The sequence below is a fragment of the Lepidochelys olivacea genome (assembly GCF_965140295.1).
Source record: "Lepidochelys olivacea isolate rLepOli2 genome assembly, chromosome: 2".
In the NCBI taxonomy this organism is placed as follows: Eukaryota; Metazoa; Chordata; order Testudines; family Cheloniidae; genus Lepidochelys; species Lepidochelys olivacea.
The window spans coordinates 6,198,292-6,222,771 of NC_140412.1; positions in this window are offsets into that span (position 1 = coordinate 6,198,292).

Below are 24,480 nucleotides of genomic sequence, written 5' to 3' on the forward strand. Positions count from 1 at the left end.
CCCTTAGTGAGTACTGCAACTGAATACTCCTGGTCCTGATAGGTGGCTTGCTGTAAAGAGGTCTTGTTCCAGAACGGTGAGTCCGTTCTTTCCTGCTCTTTGGTGGTGGCTAATTCTGCTAGGGTCAAGGGCAGCATGTCAAGGGGCATTCCCATTTTGGGGGACAGTGGAGCCAGAGCACATACCCAGTAATCAGTCTGGTTTGTTAAATTAGCAACATGGTGCACAAGCAAAACAAAGGAGTTATGCTCCCGATATGCACAGTTTGGAAATACCAATACAGAGAATAACAATTTTACCCAATTAATTATTACCAGAGTCTTCCCAACCCAGGGTCTCCAGTACCTGGGTGGGCCCATTTTAGCATTAAGGTGCCCGCTATTTGTGTCTTTTAAACAGTAGCTTTAGCCCGAGATCGTCACTAGATGAGGAGTCAGCAGGTTGGATGGTCCACTGTTCTGCTGACGAGGGGGCAGGTACTGCCTTCAGACGAGAGTGATGGATCCAGTTCTTGTGGCCCTCGATCTTTGCCGCTGTATGGGAGATCAGCAGGACGGTATAGGGTCCTTTCCACTTTTCCTGGAGAGGCTCGTCTTTCCAGGTGCGAACAAGCACAGAGTCACTGGGCTGTAAGGAGTGAACAGGAGAATCCAAGGGGAGAGGCTGGGAATTCTTGGTATACCTGTGAAGAGACAAGAGAACAACAGACAGGGAACACATATACTGTGACAAAAAAACATTACCCATCTCCCATTCCCCTGACAGAACCGGGGTGCCATTCATAGGCCATGCCCTTCCAAACATAATTTCAAAGGGACTGAGCCCTAATCTACCCTTTGGGAGAACGCGGATATGGAGTAGGACGAGGGGCAAAGCATCAGGCCATCGCAGTGAGGCTTCTTGGCACACTTTTGAGAGATGCCGTTTAAGGGTCTGATTGGTCCGCTCCACTACCCCACTGGCTTGCGGTCTCCAGGGCGTATGGAGTTTCCAGAGGATCTGTAAGGCATGTGAGATGCTTTGGATGATTTTTGACGTGAAGTGTGTCCCGTTGTCAGATTCCATCCACAGGGGGAGTCCAAAGCAAGGAACGATCTCCTTAACAAACTTGAGGGCCACTGTTCTGGCAGTGCAGTTACGGCATGGGAAGGCTTCTGGCCATCCGCTGAACCGATCCACTATGACAAGGAGATATTTGAACCCTTGGGTCCGGGGAAACTCAGTAAAGTCTATTTGCCACACTTGTCCGGGGCCCGGAGTGGGTTCTAGGGCAGCTGGTGGCACAGGATGTCCCGGTTGGGGGTTATTCTTTTGGCAGACTAAGCAGTCCGCTTGTACCTGGGCAGCTAGGGGTCGGAGTCCGGAAGTGATAAAGTATTTTCCCATTAGCTGGATAAGTGCTTCCCTGCCAGCATGAGTATGCAGCACTGGCCGGATTAGGCCCTTTGGTAAGAGGACCTTTCCTTCTGGGGATGGAGCCATCCCTCCTTTTACAACAGCATAACCCACCCTCTTTTGCCCATTTATTACAGTACTGCTACCATCAGTGTACCGCTCATAATCTGCATTTGGGAGGGGTACATCCTTTAAATCCAGACGGCTGGAGTACTGGACATCTATGATCTCTAAACAGTTATGTTTCTGTTCCTCTGTTTCTGGCAAGAGGGTGGCTGGGTTAAGGGAGGGGCAAGGCTGTAGGGTAACTTCAGAGTTCTCTAACAGCTTAGCCTGGTACCGAGCAATCCGAGCCTGGGTGAGCCAAAGCCCTCCCTTTGCATCCAATAAGGCTCGGACCATGTGGGGAGTATAGATTTGCATAACCCCTCCCAATGTTAGCTTCTCAGCTTCCTCAAGCAATAGGGCAGTAGCTGCGACCACCCGTAAACATGCCGGCCAACCCTTTGCAACCTGATCCAATTGCTTAGAAAAATAAGCCACCGGACGTCTCCATGCTTCTAACAGCTGTGTAAGCACTCCTAGGGCCACCCCCCTTCGTTCATGTACATACAACTGAAACGGCTTAGAGAGATCCGGCAGGTCCAGAGCTGGGGCTTCCATCAATTTTCTTTTCAGGATTTTAAATGCCCTGTCAGCCTCTGGGGTCCAATAGAAGGGGTCATGATCTGTTTCTTTTACACAGTCGTACAGGGGTTTAGCCCACAGTCCAAACTCTGGGATCCATATCCTGCAAAAGCCTGCCATACCCGGAAGTGCCCTGAGCCGCTTACAATTATTTGGAGAGGAACTTGACAGATAGATTCCTTTCTTTTTTTTTCGCTTGAACGCTGACGCTCCCCTTACCTTAGCTGTAACCTGATCCCTCTCCACCTCAGACAACAGGGTTCTCAGGAGGATATTACAGTCGTCTCAATCGGCTTGTGACTACTGAGGCACCCCTCAAAGACTGAAATAAACCTGCTTGCGTTCGTTGAGAATTCCCCAGCCTGTGTTTTAAAAGCTGCTAAGTCTATTGGATTGAATGGCACATGGATGTAAACTTGCATAGTGGTAGCCTGACGTCCATCTGCCCCTGGGCAAGCCACAACCGTCTCGGTAAGCAAAGGATAGAGTCCCACCGAGGGGGCAATCTCTGTAACCCGAGGCATCCTACCCTTATAAGGTGGGGGTGTGGGGGCCGAAGGGGACACCGGCTCTGCCATTACAGTGGGGGTGGGGCTCTGGGGACTAACATTAGCTACTACCGAACCAGTCGGAGTCAGATTACAGTGCTGTAAAATATCTGGTCGAGTACATAAAGTCAGAAACAAATGCACATACATATGTTCATTCCATTTACCCATTCACTGACAAAACAAAACTAATTGGAGGATCGTGTTGTAATTAATTGACCCTCCTGGTGGCCACCACTCCTGGTCCTCTAGTTGATATTGAGGCCAGTCAACTGTACAGAATCGTTTTAATTGGCTCTTAGTCATCGGATCCGCACCAAATACCTTCCAGTTTGCTAGAATGCACTCTAGGGGTGTACACCGTGCCCTAACCCCTGAGCTCTGTCCCTGTCCCATACCTACAGGGTAACTCTGGGCGTCCCCAGGTTCCAACAGAGCATACAATCCGGATTTTAAAAGGTTCCTACCTTATCCAAGGGACCGGTTCTTCACCGCCGTCCTGCAGCTGCTCCTCCCCCACGTGTAAGGGACCGGTTCTTCACCGCCGTCCACAACAGCTTCTCCACTACATGAGTGCGTTGCACCGTTGTGCCCTCTGGGGTCGATCAAATCGCGTCTCCTCTGAGGCCCCCGATGAACTCACCGGTGCGCGCTGGGCGTCGGTTCTCGCCACAATCCTCGACCTCCAGGAGGGGTCCGGGCAAGGCTAAATTGCAGCCTTGTCGCCCACCCAGGGACGCCAAAAGCTGTTGCTGGCACCCAGTGCCGAGAGGCTGAACAACAGCTTGAGTGGTTCGTTACCTGGTGTGCTGCACCCAATAATCACAATGGGGTGGAGAAGCAGAAAAGTTTATTTGCAGCTGCAAAAAGGTACAGGGAGAATAAAATCTCAAATCCTGCACACAGAGCAGGAAGTTACACAGGCTTTTATACATCCTTTTTCCCAGCATACTTATCCAATAGCAAGCTGCCCCAAGTATCCATATAGCCAGCCAATCCAGTTCCCAGCTAGTTCCCAGATTCTCTGTATCATTTGTTAAACTATACATAAAGCTGCTTTATTCAGCATTGTTCTTCCATATCTCCCCTGTTTGGCCTTGCTTAGTTTCAGGCAGTCTGACTCTGCAACATACTGTTGCAGATTCTCAGCATAACTGCTGTGTGTGCCTCCAGGAGGGGGGGCCAAGGACACTTGGGCCTAGTACGCAGAGCTGCTGCGAGTGCCTCCAGGCAGGAGGGGGGGCCAAGGACACCTGGGCCTAGTGCGAGGGGGCTTCATCGACACTCGTGGTCTTCCATCCCCTCGAGTTACCTAGTGGCCATGCCCCAGTGTTCCCAACAAGATGACCTTCTGAGGTCCCTTCCAACCCTGATATTCTATGATTCTATTTAATTTGAAAGGAGCCTCCATTTCTTCTTGCCTTTTATTCCCTTGCCTGTGGCCTGAGGGGCAAGGAAATCTAATTTGCATATTTTAGAGGATGTTAATTACACAGCCCCTCACTTCAAGCCCCGACATCCTGGCGCTGACCAGTCTCCTTTGCTTCATATGCTGCAGCCATGGAGAACGGTTAATTCTGGGGCCTATTGAGCTATCCGGGAACGTAATGAGCTCCAGACTATCTCCCAGAGGGGTCAGGCACAGGGGGCTTCCATTAGGCACTCACACCAGTTTAGGAACCGGTGCCTCTGGATCAGGGACGGGACGAACAGTTTGCATGAAAGAAGAGGTAGAGACCGGGGGTCAGAGGAGAAGTCCTGATCCTCACCCAGATTTCCTGCCCCGCTGTGGTGTTTGCATCCTGGGGCTTGGGTCATGCCTGTTTTACAGAGGGCAAGTTCCAGGTCTGCACTGTGATTTCAACCCTCCTCCCGCCGCATTGTTCAGGGGGAAGCAGGTGGAGGTTTGTGACTCAGGCCCAACGAGAAGCAATCCGAAGCTTATGTACTTCCGTAGCTCCCCTCCTGCTAAGGAGGGACATTCTCTGCACAGGCCCAGAGCATGACCCTTTGCCCATGCAGACTGTTGCTTTACCCCTTTCCTGGGCTGGAAAAGGTAGAAAAGGTGGAAAAGAAGGCTCAGCTCTTCTGCAAAGGTGCTCCTTTCGGTGTCTGTGGGCTCCATCCCCAGGGGAGAGTGGAATTGACACACAAGACAAGTCTCTTGGGCCCCATCTGCAGGAGGCTGCTCGGTTGTTATTTATTATGGTCAGGCAGTGGGGAAGGGTGGGGGATGTTTGCACTGACGTCCAGGGCTGGCAGTTTAATTTAAGGCTCCGCTGTGTGTTATTTATGGTGTGTGCCCAGCTGCCACGCACAGAAATCGTTTGTTTAATAAACAACATCAATAAACCATTAGCCACATGCCCCACCTTAGCAGCCTGTGCCCTGCACTGAGTGACAGCTCGTTGTATGGCTGGAGACCTCATGGCCATGGACCTTCCCTCGGCGGCTCTTACTCAGGCTCAATAGCTGAGTAAGGGATGCAGGATTGGGCCCCTGGAGTAGGCTGAGCAAACCGGTCCCTATCTTGATGTCTGTACCTGCTTTTCCTCTGAGCCCTAAGTGGCAGGATCGTCTAGTGGTTAGGGCACAAGCTAGGACTTGGCAGACCTGAGGTCCACTCTCTGCTCTGCCACTGACATCCTGTATGAGCATGGATAAATCACTTAGTCTCTCTTTGCCTCAGTTTCCCTCCCATGAAATGGGGATAATAGCACCTCCCTACATCACAGGGGTACATTAAAGATGATGAGGTGTGCAGATATGACAGTGGTGGGATCACATCCGTACCATAGATAGTTTGTAGACTTTATATGCGAGGGCTGCGTCAGTCTAAATAACTGGCTGGTAGCACAATCCCTGACTGATTCTAACCTAACAGGTGGGCCCTTCTTTTTTCCTTTCCCTGGGAGGCCTCCCACTGGCAGGACATCAGAAATAAACCTTCCCCTGCCTACGGGATGCAGTGGCTCCAGCATTGCTGGGAAGAACGGAACAGCACATCAGGAAAGGGACAGGGAGAGTAACATCAATTGCTGGCTAATAAACATCGACTTTTACCTCAGATGCTACAGTTGTCGTTGTGTGGAATCGTTCCGGGGATTGACCATATCAAGGGGACGCTGTAATTTGTGACAGCCACGCATGGCCGGGTCACGCCTGGAATGCAAATGACATGCTAATGCCGAGAGAGGTACCCGTGTAAGGAGGCTGACAAGCCAGACAGGAGAGAGAGCAGAGAGACGTGAGTAGAGACAAAAGACAAAATGAAGAGACTGGGTGGGGGGAGAGTTCGGGGAGAGACACAGGGAGGCCAAGGGTGCTATGGACCCTGCCACATCTGGTCACTTTGCCTTCCTCAGTTCAACCAAGCTTTTTTGCTTAAAGATTTGCCCTTCCCTTTAAAGAGGATTGAAGCTCTCAGCAGAGAGGCTGCAATAAGCACGGAACTCGGAGCACCTGAGAAGCACACAGAGTTTCTGCAGTGAAGGAACCCCATGGAGATAACCCCACTCCCCCTTCCCGGCCCTCCAGCCTGTCCTTGCTGTGCTGGAGAGCTCTGCTCCGCTCTGAGAAGGTTTATTTCTGATGTCCCTCCACCAAGGGACTTAGTAGGCATTACAGCGCCTAACGTCTAAGTTCCCTGTCACCTACTGGAATCCTCAGCCTTGAGCTGGGCACCCAGGGGCCCTCTACAATGGGATACCCAAAAGCCAGCATGCTGAGCGGGGATCCGCTTATGCTAGCCAGGAGGAAGTGCTGAGAGCGGGGTATGGCCTAAGCCCCGCGCCTCCAAGCTGGTTAGGCATCCAGTCCCTTTGTGGATATGGTTCTCTGCGCAAGTGTCTCTGCTGTGCTGGGGATTAGCCAAAAGTCCGGCTGCAATGACACCCAACAGGCTTCTCTGGAGATGTATGGAATAACGGGCCTTATTCTTCCCTTGGCTTCAGTCCCAGAGCCTTAAAAATCCCTCCTGCAGGAGACAATGTGATATATGCCATCATGTGCCAGCAATGCCCCTCTGCCATGTGCATTGGCCAAACCGGACAGTCTCTACGTAAAAGACTAAACGGACACAAATCGGACATCAGGAATCATAACATTAAAAAACCAGTCGGAGAACACTTCAACCTCTACGGCCACTCAGTAACAGACTTAAAGGTGGCAATTTTGCAACAGAAAAACTTCAGAAACAGACTCCAATGAGGAACTGCTGAACTTGAATTGATTTGCAAACAGGCTTAAAGAGAGACTGGGAGTGGCTGGGTCATTATACAAATTGAATTTATTTCCCCATGTTCAGCATTCTCACACCTCTTGTCAACTATCTGTAATGGGCCATCTTGATTATCACTATAAATGTTTTTTTCTCCTGATGATAATAGCTCATCTTAATTAATTAGCCTCTTAGAGTTGGTCTGGCAACTTCCGCCTTTTCATATTCTCTGTATGTATATATATCCTCTTGCTATGTGCTCCATTCTATGCATCCGATGAAGTGAGCTGTAGCCCATGAAAGCTTATGCTCTAATAAATTTATTAGTCTCTAAGGTGCCACAAGTCCTCCTGTTCTTTTGGCAGATACAGACTAACGCGGCTGCTACTCGGAAACCCGTCATCATTGAAAATGTTTGTTTACCAAGCCCTGTGCTTTATTAGTGCCACTGGGGTTTTTGGAAAACAGAACATTTTGCAGGTCATTCTGACAAAAATATCAACAGAAAATTTCAAGAGAAATAGAAAATTTTGATAACATCAACACTTCTTGCAAAAGAAGATACAGTTTTAGAAAAAAAAATCTGAAAAAACCCCCAACCTTTTCCTGCAAAAAATTGTGACCAGCTCTTCTTAGGAGATGGGCTACGAGAAACAGTCTTACATAGAATCTGGTGTGGTCTAGGCCAGCAGTGGTACCATCTGCTAGCTGTCCAGTGGCTTACCTCATATCAATCAGTTGTCTCAGAGTACGTCTACACTGCAAAATAAACTCTGCCTCAGCTAGTCTCAGAGCTCGGAGCCTCGGCTTAACTGATTTAGGTTTGCCGTGCTAAAAATAGCGGTGTAGACATTCCCGCTTGGGCTGGAGCCTCAGCTGTGGGACCTACCCCCTTTGCCGGGTCGCAGAGCCTAAATCTGAATGTCCACGCTGCTATTTTTAGCCCTGTAGCATGAGCCCAAGTCAGCTGACCTGGGCTATGAGACTCAGTTCTGCAGGGTTTTTTGCAGTGTAGACGTACCTTCAGTCCAATTTCTAGCTGGCAGGTGTCTGCATCATAAAACCCGGTTTCCTAATTGGCACTAAGTGGCACCTTTTCATTGCAGTGTCATCAGAGAGGCCAACTCTTTTTGTTTTAGTGACCATTTTAAAGACATTCCTTAGCTAGTGGAGCTGGGTGTTTTAATCACACATTCATTAATACTTGGAACATACCAATCTAGGCTCAAACATTAGAGAAACGAATTAAGCGGATAATCCGATCTGAAGAAGCTTCATCAGAGTGATTCTACAGTATATCTGGAAGCAATTTCAGATCCTTGCATACCGCTAACTGATTTATTCAGAACCAGATAGATCATCAGCTTTTCTAATTTTAAGACAGTACAAGGGAAAAGTCAATGGAATAGCTTCTGAGCTGGTGTAAATTAATATAGCTCCCTTGACTTTAATGGACCTATTACACCAGTTATCTTAGCTGAAAATCTGGCTGAATGTGTGCAGTTGTGGTGGTGGTGGTGAGTTGTTGTTTTTTGTTTGTTTTTGTTTTTTAATTTATAAACTGCAGTAAATTTGAAAATGAAATGATAAAATTTTGACCATCTGAGATCTGTTCCTCAGACTTACTGATACAAGTTGGAAAGGTCTCAGCCTAGCTGCTATACAGAGCTGCCAGCATTAAAAACACAGACAGATCTGCATAATCATACCTGTAATTCATACCTGTCTGTTGTTATTGGTGGTACAGGTCAGATGCCTGTAGTTAGGTGTACCCAACATATTGTATTATAAGACACTGTCTTCAGTTTCTTATAACTTTGCCAACCTTTAATCATTCAGGCTGAAATTTTCCACATTGGATGTCTGTCTGATAATTTTCTTTTCTTTTCATTGGCCTGGTCTACACTACAAGTTTGTTGGATTTAGCAACGTTAAATCAAATTGAGCCTGCACCCATCCACACAACTAAACCATTTTTTTCGGCATAAAGGGCCCTTAAAATCTATTTCTGTACTCCTCCCCGACAAGGGGATTAGTGCTGAAATCGACATCGCCGTTTCAAATTAGGGTTAGTGTGGATGCAATTCAAAGGTATTGGCCTCCGGGAGCTATCCCACAGTGCACCATTGGGACCACTCTGGACAGCACTCTGAACTTGGATACACTGGCCAGGTGTACAGGAAAAGCCCCGAGAACTTTTGAATCTCATTTCCTGTTTGGCCAGGTGAGCTCATCAGCACAGGTGACCATGCAGTTCCAGAATCGAAAAAGAGCTTCAGCATGGACCGAACGGGAGGTACTGGATCTGATCGCTGTATGGGGAGAGGAATCCGTGCTACCAGAACTATGTTCCAAAAGACGAAACGCCAAAACATTTCAAAAAATCTCTGAGGCCATGGTGGACAGAGGATACAGCAGCTACACACAGTGCTGCGCGAAACTTAAGGAGCTCAGACAAGCATACCAGAAAACCAAAAAATCAAATGGACACTCCAGGACAGAGCCCCAGACATGCTGCTTCTATGCTGAGCTGCATGCAATTCTAGGGGGGGGCCACCACCACTACCCCACCCCTGTCCATGGACTCTGATGATGGGGTACTCTCTGCCATGCCTGAGGATTTTGCGGACAGGGACAATGAGGAGGAGGAGGAGGACGAGCTTGAGGAGAGCACACAGCACACCGTACTCCCCGACAGCCAGGATCTTTTTATCACCCTGACTGAAATACCCTCCCAACTCAACCAAGCCGGAGAAGGGACCTCTGGTGAGAGTACCTTTTTAAATATAATACATGTTATAAAAGCAAGCATTTTTAATGATTAATTAGCCCTGAAGACTTGGGATGAATTCGTGGCCAGTACAGCTACTGGAAAAGTCTGTTAACGTGTCTGGGGATGGAGCGGAAATCCTCCAGGGACATCTCCATGAAGCTCTCCTGGAGGTACTCTAAAAGCCTTTGTAGAAGGTTTCTGGGGAGAGCAGCCTTATTCCGTCCTCCATGGTAGGACACTTTACCATGCAATGCTAGTAGCAAGTAATCTGGTATCATTGCATGACAAAACCTGGCAGCTTATGGTCCAGGTGTTTGCTGGCATTCAGGCAACATCCGTTCTTTATCTTTCTGTGTTTTCCTCAGGAGAGTGATATCGTTCATGGTAACCTGGTTGAAATAGGGGAATTTAATTAAGGGGACATTCAGAGGTGGCCGTTCCTACTGGGCTGTTTGCATGTGGCTGAAAAGAAATCCTGTCCGCAGTTAGTCACGTGGTGGGAGGGGGCGCGGGAAATGGCGCTGATCTGTTCGCATTTGGCTAGCAGGGATTTTCCCTGATACCAGCCACGCGGTGGGGTGAGAGGTAAAGCAATCACCCCAGAGAATTGGATGGGGGGGGTAATTTGGTTTCTGCTCCTGCATGTTAACAGGAAAACCACAGCACTAAATGGCCAATTCAATGGGCTTTGCTTGGTATGGGAAAGGAGGGCACTGCTGTTATGAAGGTTGCAGAAGCTGAAAGACTATGGCTTACCATGGCCACCTGCAAGCCGAATTCTGTTGCCTGGCACTGCATGTGTGATCTCTAACACCAAAGCCACAGGCACTCAATATAAAATGCAAAATGCGACCTTGTACCGAAATCACATGTGCTATGTAATGTGAATAGTGTTGTTCACCGTGAAAGAGTATAGCCATTGTTCTGTGAAATGTATCTTTTTAAATACTTCACTCCCTTTTTTTCCTCCAGCAGCTGCAAATGTTTCAAGCCTCCCTCCTCCATCCCAAAGGCTATCTCAGATAAGGCGGCAAAAAAAATGCACATGCGATGAAATGTTCTCTGAGCTCATGCAGTCATCCGGCACTGACAGAGCTCAGCAGAATGTGTGGAGGGACACAATAGCAGAGTACAGGAAAGTGGCCGATGAACATGAGGAGAGGTGGTGGCAGGAAGAGCAGAGGAGGCAGGATGCAATGCTGGGGCTACTGCTGGATCAAACGTACATGCTCCAGCAGCTGGTGGAGGTTCATGAATGGCAGCAGGATCATAGACTGCCACTGCAGCCCCTGTTTAACTGCCCTCCCTCCTCCCCAAGTTCCATAGCCTCCTCACCCAGATGCCCAAGAACGTAGGGGATTGGGGGGAGGCTCCGGGCACCCAACCACTCCACCCCAGTGGACAGCCCAAGCAACAGAAGGCTGTCATTCAACAAGTTTTGAAGTGGCATTTTCCTTCCCTCCTACCCTCCTCCCACACCCCACTTGGGCTACCTTTTGAGTTATCTTCCTATTTTTATAATCAATTAATAAAGAATATATGTTTTTTAAACTATAGTGACTTTATTTCCTTTGCAAGCAAGCTGTGATCGAAGGGGGGAGGGCAGGTGGCTTACAGGGAATTTAGAGGCAAACAAGGGGGTGGGTTTTCATCAAGGAGAAACAAACAGAAGTGTCACGCAGTACCCTGGCCAGTCATGAAACTGGTTTTCAAAGCTTCTCTGATGTGCAACGCTTCCTGCTGTGCTCTTCTAACTGCCCTGGTAGCTGGCTGTATGTATTCAGTGGACAGACAATTTGCCTCAACCTTCCACCCCACCATAAATGTCTCCCCCTTACTCTCACAGAGATTGTGGAGCACACAGCAAGCAGCAATAACAATGGGAATATTAGTTTCGCTGAGGTCTGAGTGAGTCAGTAAATTGCGCCAGCGACCCTTTAAGCGTCCAAATGCACACTCTACCACCATTCTGCACTTGCTCAGCCTATAGCTGAACAGCTCCTTACTACTGTCCATGGTGCCTGTGAAATGTATGGCTTATGGCTTCATAAGCCAGGGCATTAAGAAGTAGGCTGGGTCCCCAAGGATAACTATACTCCTTTCAACATCCACAACAGTTATTTTCTGGTCTGGGAAGTAAATCCCTTCCTGCAGCTGTTTAAACAGACCAAAGTTCCTGAAGACACGAGTGTCATGAACCTTTCCCGGCCATGCCACATTGATGTTGGTGAAATGTCCCTTGTGATCCACCAGTGCTTGCAGCACCATTGAAAAGTACCCCTTGTGGTATATGTACTGGCTGCCCTGGTGGGTCCAGTCCCAAGATAGGGATATGAGTTCCGTCTAGCGCCCCACCACAGTTAGGGAATCCCATTGCAGCAAAGCCTACTACTATTACCTGCACATTTCCCAGAGTCACTACCTTTGTGGCAGCAGCAGCTCAATGATTGTGTTGTCTACTTGCATCACAGCAACCCCCACAGTAGATTTGCCCACTCCAAATTGATTACCAACTGACCCGTAGCTGTCTGGCATTGCAAGCTTCCACAGGGCTATTGCCACTCACTTGTGAACTGTGAGGGCTGCTCTCATCTTGGTATTCTTGTGCTTCAGGACAGGGGAAAGCAAGTCACAAAGTTCCATGAAAGTGCCCTTACGCATGCAAAAGTTTTGGAGCCACTGTGAATCATCCCAAACCTGCAACACTATGCGGTCCCACCAGTCTGTGCTTGTTTCCCGGGCCCAGAATCGGCATGAGCCTGCCCCGCTTATTGCCAGGGACCACAGTTTTAAAGAAATCTGTGTTCATGTCCTTATCACCACGCTGCCATCGCCTCCTTGCCTGGTTTTTCAGGTTCTGGTTCTGCATAAACTGCACGATAATGCGCAAGGTGTTTACAATGGTCATAACTGCTGCGGTGAGCTGAACGGGCTCCAGGCTTGCCGTGCTATGGCATCTGCTCGGGCAATCCAGGGAAAAGGGTGTGAAATGATTGTCTGCCGTTGCTTCCACAGAGGGAAGAAGGGTTGACTGATGACATTTACCCATAACCACCAGCGACAAATTTTTGGCCCCATCAGGCATTGGGAGCTCAGCCCAGAATTCCAATGGGCAGCGGGGACTGCGGGAACTGTGGGATAGCTACCCGCAGTGCACCGCTTGGAATGTTGATGCTTGCCATGGTACTGTGGACGCACACAGCCGAATTAATGTGCTTAGTGTGGACGCATGCACTCGACTTTATACAATCTGTTCCCAAAAATCGACTTCTGTAAAATCAGAGTAATTTCATAGTGTAGACATGGCCTTTGTTGTTGTTTTAACTTCAGCAAAAACAGTTCAGCCCTTTCTTGGAACAAGGAGAGGGGAAATGTGTTGTTTTGCCCACATTAAAAAAAAATCTTACAGTGGTTCCATTGAGAAGCCCTAGTGACCCCAGGCTGCAGAGGAAGAGGGGCCAGCAAGTGTCTGCATCATAAAACCTACCCTCACAGTTGGCACTGTCTCCTTTTGATGGAAAAGTCATCAGAGAGGCTAAACATCTTTGTTTTAATTGATCAGATTAATGATGTGTGATACAGCATGGCCAGAGGGCAGCAGGAGAGCTTTAGAAGGGAGCTTTATTCCCTGTTGAGGGAAGAAAGTTTGCTATAGATTAATTAAAGCACCTGAAGCCAATTAGAGCACCGGAAGCCAGTCACCTGATAAAATCCCCCTGCTTCAATCAGACAAGGAAAGGAGTGGAAGCATAGTGGATTGATGTTGGAGTAGAGAGCGGTTTGGAGGAGTTGAAGCAGAGTGGATTGGTGTTGGAGCAGAGAGCGGTTTGGAGGAGTTGAAGCAGAGTGGATTGGTGTTGGAGCAGAGAGCCGTTTGGAGGAGTTGAAGCAGAGAGCCGTTTGGAGGATTGGAAGCAGAGTGGATTGGTGTTGGAGCAGAGAGCAGTTTGGAGGGAAGCAGGTCAGAGCATTTCTAGGGATAGTAGGATACTATGGGAGATTCATCCCTCATTTCGCCACAAGAGCAGGGCCATTGATGGATTTGATAAAGGCTCGAGGCCCCGAGATAGTAAAGTGGACTGATGTGGCAGAAGGAGCATTTGCAGATTTAAGGACAGCCCTTTGCTGCCATCCAGTACTCATAGCCCCAGACTTTGAGAAGGAATTCACCCTACAAACAGATGCCTTGGAGGTAGGGCTAGGAGCCGTCCTTTCGCAGATGGTAGGGGAGGAGGAACACCCGATCTTGTACCTCAGCCGGAAACTCCTCCCCAGAGAACAAAAGTATGCCATCATTGAAAAGGAATGTCTGGTGGTAAAATGGGCTATGGAGACTCTCCGCTACTACCTACTGGGGCGGCTGTTTATCCTCATGATAGACCATGCCCCAGTCCAGTGGGTGCACAGAAACAAGGAGAAGAACACAAGTGTGACTAAGTGGTTCCTATCCCTGCAGCCCTTCCATTTCCGGGTACAGCACAGGGCCAGAAGCCAACACGGCAATGCTGATGGCCTATCACTACTGCCTCTTGTCCCAAGTAGCCCAACCCCATGGTGTTAAGTGGGAGTGGGGGGGAGGGAGAGATATGTGATACAGCATGGCCAGAGGGCAGCAGGAGAGTGATTTTTTTTTTGAAGCAGAAAAGAATTTTATTTGTATAACACTTACAAGGAATCACCAAAAAGGATAAAGCAAAACTATGCAACAAAAGCAAACACAAGGTATAACACAGCAGCCTTCAGGAGGGAGAAGTGTTCAGTCTAGCCTGGGCCCAGAGCAGGGGGGCTTCCTCGACACTTGTGGTCTTCCACCCTCCTGAGTTACCTGGTGGCCTTGAGTGGGGGGCTTCCTCGACACTCATGGTCTTCCAGCCCCTCGAGTTACCTAGTGCCACGCCCAATGTCACCGATTATTTCTCTCCTGAGAATGCCTGACAAGATGGGCACGGCTGCAGGGTGGGTGGTTTGGAGGTGCAGGGGATGTACACCCACGTGTGATAGGACCCCTCCTAGGTGACAGTAATGATGGTATCCACAGCGGCAACGGCTGGGGCTGGGGTCTCTCGCTCTTCCCCTCAATCAAAGGGTCAGACGGAGGGAACCGGACGGGGTCACCGAGCAGAGAACCTCGGACAGCGCCCAACGCTCCTCGAAGGCGTCAAGGGAGTCGGTGGACGCCGCCCAGAGGAACTCCGCCCGGATACGTGAATGTACTGAGGATCGGAAAGCGGCCCTACAATCGCAGGACGCTTCATTAGCCAACCTCCTCTCTCTGGTTTTATAAATGGCTGTTTTAGCTAGGGCTAGGAGGAGGTTAACCAGGAGATCTCGCGACTTTGTGGGGCCACGGATGGGGAGTGTGTAAATAAAAAGGTGAGGGGAAAAGTGTAGCCAAAAGCGTAATAAAATATTCGTGAGGAGCCGGAAAAGGGGCTGCAGCCTGGCACACTCTAAATATACGTTTGCCAGGGTTTCCCTCACGTTGCAAAAAGGGCAAGTATCCGGGATGGGGGTGAACTGTGTCAAAAACATGCCCGTGTTCACAGCTCCATGAGGGAGCCACCAACTAATGTCTCCTACGGGCCTCGGGACCAAGGTGGAATACAGGCTGGCCCACCGGGGTTGCTCACCCTCCAAAGGTGGCAGGAGGTCCCGCCACTTTGTATCGGGGCGGGACACCAGGGTGTGAGCGTGGAGGGTGTGAAGCGTGAGTGTGTATAAATATTTCCGTGTCGCGATTTGGAAGCTGACCAGCTGCAGTTCATGCAGCCAGCTCGCAGTGAAAGGGTGAGGGGTTTGTTGGGATCTATGGGGTAGGGGCCCAATTGAAAGATCCGGCGGGCCTGGGGTAGAGGGTGGGCAGGGTGTGCCCTCGCGCAGGGCTCGGTTGAGATAAGCCCGAGCAGCGGGCGTCAAGGCGGCCTTCACCTCCTGAAGTACGCGCCGGGGGGTACGAGGTCTGGAGAGCTCCATGCGCCCAGTGAGCGTCAGGGGATCCAGCCAGTCTCCCTGGTCATAGTCCAGGAGGTCTCAGATTCTCGTGACTTCCGCCAGGACCAAACTCTGGTGCACCAAGCGGGACTCCGCTGCCTGCACACGGAGCTGGGGGTTGTGTAGCAGGGGCTCCGCGAGGAGATCTGCTCCCACGGTGGCTGTCACGGACCTGGTCGTTGAAAACAGTTTCCAGGTCCAGAGGAGGTCCTGGTAGAAGACCGGCAGCCCGGAGAGGTCTCGCGGAAAACCTCTCGGATAGAGATAAAAGAGCTGCCGGTCGTATCGGAGCCCTTGGAAGCGGCACAGGAAGGCGTGCGCCAGTGTGCTCCACGTCGAACTACCTGCACTGTAAAGGAGCCTCTGCAGGGCCTGGAGGCGGAAGACATGGACCTGAATGTGCAGACACTTCAGGCCCTGCCCTCCTTTCTTCAGGGGTAGATGAAGAACCCCAACAGGGGCCCAGTGCATTCCTGACCAAAAGAACTCTAGAATCGATGTCCGGAGGTCGGTCAGGAAACCCGGGGCCGGGACCAGGGTGTTGAGCCGGTACCAGAGCGTGGACAGGACCAGTTGGTTAAGCATCAGTGCTCTCCCTCAGAGGGAGTGACATCGGAGTAGCCTCGTCCATTTCCGGAGCTGCTCTATCACCCTGCCTTCTAAATTTTTCCAGTTCTCCGGCGGAGAAGGGTGCGTGGAAGAAAGGTAAACGCCTAGGTAGAGCAGTGGACCCACGCTCCACTGGATGGTCTGAAGCGCGGGTGGGAGGGAGCTCACCTGCCGCCAGTCCCCCACCGCCAAGCCAGAGCTCTTGGCCCAGTTGACTCGGGCGGAGGAGGCTGCTGAATAGATGGCCTGGCAAGCCTCCACCCGCGCCAAGTCCCCCGGGTCCTGGACTATGAGGAGCATGTCATCGGCGTACGCTGACAGGACCAGCCGCAGCTCTGGCTCCCGCAACACCAACCCCGTCAACCTCCTGCGGAGGAGACAGAGGAAGGGCTCAATCGCCAGAGCGTACAGCTGGCCCGAGAGGGGGCACCCCTGCCGTACTCCTCGCCTGAAGCTGACTGGTTCGGTCAGGGTCCAGTTGAGCCTAACCAGACACTCTGCGGAAGGGTACAGCACCTGGAGAAAACTCACAAACTGAGGTCCGAATCCAAACGCCTGCAGAGTGCCCAGGAGGTACCCATGGTCCACTCTATTGAACGCCTTCTCCTGATCAAGAGACAGGAGGGCGAACAACAGACCGTCTCTATGCCCGAGTTCCAAAAGTTCTCGGACTAGAAATAGGTTGTCAAAAATGCTGCGACCCGGGACAGTATAGGTCTGGTCTGGGTGGATCACGTCCGCCATCACGGACCCTAGCCGTAGCGAGATTGCTTTCGCTACAATTTTGTAATCCGTGCTAATGAGTGAGATGGGACTCCAATTTCATAAATCGCGGAGGTCCCCCTTCTTCGGCAACAAGGCGAGCACTGCTTGCCTGCACGAAAGAGGGAGGACCCCGCCCTGCAAAGACTTAGCCCAGACAGTGGCTAGGTCTGGGCCAAGAATGTCCCAGAACGCACGGTAGAACTCCACGGTCAGCCCGTCCATGCCCGGAGATTTATTGGTGGGCATGCGACGGAGGGCTTCTGAGAACTCGGCCAGGGTGAGAGGCAGCTCTAGTCGGTCTCGGTCGCCCACGCTGACCGTGGGGAGTTCCTCCCAGAGCACCCTGCAAGCGCCAGGATCGGTCGGATCCGGGGAGAAAAGGCTTGTGTAGAAGTCACGGGCCCTCCCACACATCTCCACCGGATCCTTGAGGGGTGCGCAGTCTTCTGCTAGAAGGCAGGTGACGTGTTTCTTGGCCCCCCTCGTTTTCTCCAGGGCATAGAAGAAACGGGAGCCGCGATCCATCTCCCGAAGGAGGCGGATGCAGGATCGAACAAAGGCACCTCGGGACCGATGGTCCTCGAGGGCCCGGAGCTCCTCCCGCTTCTCCCGGCACGCTCCACAGAGGAACGGGTCCTCAGGGCTGGCGGCCAGACGCCTCTCCATCTCTAAGACCTCCTGGTCCAACTGCTCTATCGCTGCATTTCTCCGTCGGCTGGTGCCCTGGGTGTAGTCACGGCAGAAGAGCTTGGCGCGCACCTTCCCTAGATCCCACCATCACCGCGCCGAGGGAAAGGCACACCGCTGCCCTCGCCAGGCCAGCCAAAACTCCCGGAAGGACGTCACAAAGCCCTCGTCCTCCAACAGGCTGTTGTTAAAATGCCAATAGGCCGGCCCCGGCCTCTCTGCACGGAGGGAGGCTGCTATGGTGGCTAGATGATGGTCGGAAAATGGGGCCGGCCAAATGTTGGAGGAGTGGGCCTGTGAAAGATGGAAACGGGATAAATAAATACGGTCCAACCGAGAGTGGTGTGACCGATGAGCCTCCACCCGGACAAAGGTGAACGTGGAAGTGTCGTCTGGGTGGTGATCATGCCAGACGTCTACTAGGGAGTGATGTTCGACTATTTCTCGGAGAATGTTTGCAGCGGCCGGGCTCAGCTCGGCCCCTGAGCGGTCCTGTTCCTTGAGGGTGGTGTTAAAGTCCCCTCCCAGGACTAAGCACTCGTGAGAATCTAGGGTGCTGAGGAAATCGGACACCCGCTGATAGAATTGCGGCCGCTTCGGGCTCGTTGCCAGGGCATAGATGTTGACGAGGTTGACCACGAGCCCCTCCATACGGACTCGGAGATGCAGCAGGTGGCCCGGCACGGCCTCAGTGACCCCTAGCACCTCGGGCCGTAGGTTGGGGGAGAATAGGGTCGCCACTCCAGCTTGTTGAATCGTGAAGTGGCTGAAGTAGACCCCGTCCCCCGACTCCAGCCGCCAGCTGTCCTCGGCGGTCGGATCCATATGGGTCTCCTGCAGGAAAACCACAGAGTACCCCCCTTTCTGAAGGTAAGAGAGCACCTGGGACCTGCGGAGAGCCATCCTACAGCCCCTGGTATTCAAAGTTGCAATAATGAGGGGCGTCATGCGGAGGGCTGGGGGTTCCTTGTTGGCGGGGGTGTTCGCAGCCCCCGGAGGGTCACGCAATAATCCGTGACCCATCCCGTAAGTGAGTAAATCATCACGGAAGCTGCGGGCCCGCCCGTAGGCCGCAGCACCATGCCTTCCTTTCCCTTTACCCTCCTTTATAAGGGCCCTTGTGGCCTGGAGGATGTGATCAAAGTCCCCCCATAGCTGGAGAGCTAGCTGTACCCTGTTGCGGGAGCCACGGATGTCTTCTAAAAACTGTTGCAACATTTTCGCAGCTCATGGGGGGGTGGGGTTGCGATTTCCGGGTTATTCCCTGGTGGGGCTCTTGGTGCAGCCTCGTGGTCCGCTGGGGCAGGCAGGCAGGGTGCAGACCACCGACAGGGCGTCTGACAGGCTAAAGATATTAGGTCCGTCTCAAGCCTTGGGGTAGAAGAGGATGGCGGAGGGAAAATTGCAGCTCCTAATGGGTCACGGCAGGAAAAAGCAAAGACTGCTCCTTGGGGGGGATCTGCAAAAACAGGAAAGAAATAACCCCAGGGGCGGCAATAGCATTTCAGGAGGAGGTGGATTGGGAAGGGACAGGGGTGGGGGCGGGGGCAGAGGCGAGGCTCTGGGCTTCGGGAGACAAGCAGCTAAGAGGTGGTGCCTCCCGAACAGATTCGAGGGTTAAGGGCGTGGGGAGGGGGCTCCCAGTGATGCTAGGCACAGGCTCTGTGATGGATTTGGCAGCCATGGCTTCAGGTGGTGGACCACCTTCTGCAGGGTGCTTGCCCGGGAAGGCGGTTAGGGGGAGGGAGCATGGGGAAAGGGGGACTGAGGTAAGGTTGCCCAGATCAAGGCCAGCCGGCAGTAGGTCATTCTCTCCCTGGGTGACCGGGGTCAAACCTAGGGCCTCGATCTCCTCATACATGGAGGAAAGGTCGTCTTCTGCCACCCCAGGGGACTCCCCTCTGGCACCCGCTACGATGGTCGCTTCGGGGTTCACGGGGGGTTCGGGTGATATTCGGACAGAAGGGGCTTCCTCAGGGGTCTCGGAGGGGAGGGTCTCCCCTGGAGGGGAGATTCTACCTTCCAGTGCTATTTTGTCTTCCCCTCCTGACACCGGTGGATGGATCTCACTCGTGGGCATAGCGGAAGGCTCAGTGTCTGTGCCTCCCTTCCTGGTCTTCCGGGGGGCCTCCTCATCGGATGGGTGCAGCGGAGCTCGAGCTTTTCGCTTGCCTCATTTTCCCTGGACTAGGGTCCAGCCCTCCATAGCATCGTCTGGGGGCTGGTTAGCAGGGGTCGTGTCGGGGGGCAGAGGCGATGGTTCAGGGGCTCGGGGGGGTAACGGTGAGGCAACATGAGGGGGGGCGGTTCTCCTTGGGGCAGGCCCTCTCCTATGCCCGGTAATATCTTTGCTGCACCCTCCTCCATAGGCTCTGCTGGATTGCTCGTCTGGGCGTTGTAGGGGAGGTGTCTCTTGGGCCCGGGCAGGAGCAGCGGTGGATCGAGCAGGAGGAGAGGTGGTTTCAGATGTCGGGCAGCCAGGGGCGTCGGCAAAGACAGAGCTGATGTCCTGCCGGGTCTCGGGGGTCTCGGGTGCCCCTCCCCGCCGGGCCAAGGGGCAGTCTCTTCAGACATGCCCCGCTGATCAGCAGAGGTAGCACCGGGCCTCTCCTGTGGAATAGTAGACCCGATAGTGGGCTCCCTGGTAGGGGACTAGGAAGGACCCCTCGAGCGCCTCTCCGTCACGCGCCGCCAGCAGCTGTAGAAGCTGCACTTGCCGGCCGAACGAAAGGACGTGACGGAGGGTGGGGTCCTTGCAGCCCAACGGGAGAGGGCTGATGACAGAAACGGGTTTCCCCAGGGTGGAGAGAGCAGCTAACAGGGCAGCACTGGGTAGAAAAGGAGGGACAGAGGTCAGGACTAGGCGGATGCCCAGGTCTTCTAGCGGCTCCAGGGGGACAAACACCCTCCCCCCCCCACCGCCAGGCCCTTCTCCACCGCCTCCTGGGCGGCAGCCTCCGATGCTAAGAAAAAGACGACCTTCCCGTACATTTTGGAGGCTGCCACAATAGCCGTGGGTCCTACCACCCTCCCCAATGCCTGCACGTATGTCTCCACGTGGGGCGAGGTGGGCACCAGGAGGCAACGGACGCCGTGCTTCCTGGTCATGGTGGGAAAGGGGCCCCGGCCGCTATTGATGGTAGCGGAGGTGGTGGGTGGGCGAGATGACAAGGCGGCAGGTGTGGGGGGGCTGCCACCGCCCGGGCATACACCCTGGGGGCCGGGGGAGGGACGCTCGCAGAGCTGGTGGAGGGAACAGTGGAGAGGGACGCCATGGTCGATGACGAGGCCACAGTGGTGGGGGCAGCCTCTGCCATGGAGGGCTTGGTGGTTGTGGCGGGGCCTTTCCCCTTCTTCACACCCTGGCCTTTCCGGCTAACTAGGGGGGCTTTCCTAGAATCTGGGGGGGCGGTGGGCGTAGCAGCGGCAATAGTCGCCCCGGTGCCTCCGGCTGCCAATGCCCCAGCAGGGGCGGTGGCAGGTGTTTTGGCAGCAGTGGTGGTGGTGGGGGGGGGCTTGGGGGTTAGGCAGGGGGGTAGGTGGGGGAGGGGCAACTGAGGTTGTTAGAGGGGCCTCACCCCTCTCGTTCCCCGCCATCGTGAGCAGGGAGAGACGGGGAGACACCAGAAGGAGGAGGGGGGAGGGGGAAGCAGATTAACCACTTCTCCCTGTTGGGCTGCAGGTGGGGGGGAGGGGCAAATGGGTCGGACTGGACAAGGGAAGGAAACAGGAGTTGGGGTCAGGTAGTGGGGCAAACTGTGGGGTGGGCAGTCCGGGGGTGGTGGGGGGGAACGCAGACCCATACGCGTTTATCCAAAGAGTCTCATTTGGTCGGCTGTTGTGTCTGGTCTGGGTGATGGAATTCAAAGCAAGCAGTTGAGGCTAGAGGCAGATGGCAGGTTGCCAGCAGGGACGGACGGCGGGGGGGCCGTGACGGTTGCAGTAGTGTTGGGGGGGCACCAATGGATCGGGGGTCAGCTCCGTGCCACACCCCCTGTGCCCCTACAAACGTAGTTAAGACGCAGTCAAACTCCCCCCACACGAGAGTACAGTTCAAAAGTTACTCAGTCTTACGGCCCCCTCCACGATGATTTGTAGCTTCCCCGGGCGATGTCTCTGTCAGCTGTCTTCTCTCCCGGTCTTTGTGGAGCATTCCAAAAATGCCAAGCAAAGATAAGATGATTAATTGCGGGTCCACAAACAAACAGCAAAACGGTTGGGTCTGGGGGCGTCCACTCCCCTCCTCCGGGAAGCGGGTCGGCAGTCCTCCCCCTCCTCCGGGGGTTGCAGCTGAAGCAGTAGCAGCGTCCGAGGGCAGGCGTGGAGGGGCTGGCAGGCAAGCTGGCAGCCGACCAGCACTCGAACAGCAGAAAAAAAAAAAGCAAAAAAAAAAAAAAACGAAGAAAAAGTGTCTGGCCCTGTAGAGGGAAGGAAGTTTGCTATAAATTAATTAAAGCACCTGACGCCAATTAAAGCACCTGAAACCAGTCACATGATAAAACCCCCCTGCTTCAATCAGACAAGGAAAGGAGTGGAAGCATAGTGGATTGGTGTTGGAGCAGAGAGCAGTTTGGAGGAGTTGAAGCAGAGCGGATTGGCGTTGGAGCAGAGAACGGTTTGGAGGAGTTGAAGCAGAGCGGATTGGTGTTGGAGCAGAAAGCAGTTTGGAGGGAAGCAGAGGAGAGTTTGGAGAAGTGCTGCGGTGGGCTAAGAAGACCAAGATCCTAGGTAAAGGGACACCTGGTTTGTGCAGGGGGAGGGCACGAAGCCCCACAAGTTGAAGGGCAGGAGAGGGAAGTAGCCCAGGGGACAGAACCGCTAGTTCAAGTGGTTTAGCGCTATCCCTAGGGCCCCTGGGCTGAGCCCCTAAGTAGAGGGTGGGCCTGGGTCCCTCCCTCTCCACTCCCCTCCTCTAGGACACTAGTGGGGCAGTTAATACCCCAGTTCAGGGGCGAGAAACGGTGCCCTGAACCCTCCCCAAGAAGAGAAAGCGCGAGACCCATCAAAGTAGTGCCAGCAATTTGCCACAGATGGTTCATTAGATGGTAGTATCGTGGGGCGTTTTAATCACATATTCATTAACACTTGTTACACAGTAATCTAAATTAAAACATTACGGAAATGAATGGTGAGGGGCACCCTGGAGTCAGGGAGGTGCCTTTTGTTGTCCCTGTGAAAATCCACACAGATTTGGCCAACCTATAAAGTTATGAAAAAATCTTAGTAGAAAATTGTTAGATTTTGCCAGTTAATTTCTCTGGAGAGCCTCTCAGCATAGAGCATACTGCATCCCCCACTGCTGCTGTGTGTCGACTGGACTGCATATCCCCCATCCCCACAGAGCGACTGGCCAGGCTGTATTCTGGGCTGCGGGGGTTGAACAGGACTTTTGCTGCAATTGCTCCTACTGGTTGCTGGAGGCTACCATGGTGCCAGACACTAGAATATGAGAGCAGGTGGATTGTGTTCTGCAGATGACACAGAAATTGAGGGAATGGTAAATAATGAAGAGGATGGGTCACTGACACAGAGAAATCTGGATCGCTAGGTAAACTGGGTGCAAGCTTACAATATGTCTTTTAATCTGGCTAAATGTAAATATATACAGCTAGGGAAAGAGCATGCAGGCCATACTTCCAGGGTGGAGAACTCTATCCTGGGAAGCAGTGACTCTGGAAAGATTTGGGGGGCGGGGTGGATAATCAGATGAACATGAGGTCCCAGTGTGACGCTGTGACCAAAAGAGCTAACGCGTTCCTTGGATGCATAAACAGGGGAATCTCGAGAAGGAGTAGAGAGGTTATTTTACCTCTAGATTTGGCATTGGAGTGACCACTGCTGGAATCCTGTGTCCCGTTCTGGCGCCCACAATTCAAGAAGGATGTTGATAAATTGGCGAGGGGTCAGAGAAGAGCAGGAAGAATGATTAAAGGATTAAGAAGCATCCCCTATTGTGATAGACTCAAGGAGCTCCATCTATTTAGCTTAACAAAGAGATGGTTAAGAGGTGACTTGATTGCAGTTTATAGGTATCTACATGGGGAATAAATATTTAATAATGAGCTCTTTAATCTAGCAGAGAAGGGTATGACATGATCCAATGGCTGGAAGTTGAAGAGAGACAAATGCAGACTTGTGTAAATTTTTAACAGTGACGGTAATTAACCACTGGAACAACTTACAAGGGTCATGGTGGATTCTCCATCAATGACAAGTTTTCAATCAACAGGGGATGTGTTTCTAAAAGATCTGATCTGGGAATTATTTTTGGGAAGTTTTATAGCCTGTGTCATCCAGGGATCAGACTAGATGATCACAATGGTCACTTCCAGCCTTGGAATCTATGAATCTGTGTTATAAATGCCTTTGGCTGCCTGCAGCCCATCTATAACTAGGGATCCCAATATTATTATTAGCAGTAGAAATAAATCGAAGTTAGTTGCAATAGTTGGAAACATTGACAACATTCCCCTAGCATAGATAGGGTCTACAAGGTTTTTAACCGGTTCAGAAATGAGGGGACACGTCTTAAACTTCCAATTAGATTAGGTTAAAAAAAACTAGAAAAAGTTGCATTTCCCCCCTTTTTATGGTTGAAATTTTAATGAAAAATTTAATCAAAATTCAAAGGTGAAGAAACTGTTCACCAGCTTTTAGCTCGTCACAAACCAGGAAAATATTTCTTGACTTTTTCCCCTATATTTTTCCTTTACATTCAAAATATTGATTGAAAATATTGTTCAAAGTTTGACCACCTCTGTTTCCAGAGCACTAGTATCCATGGGTGATATCCTGACCTTCTTGAA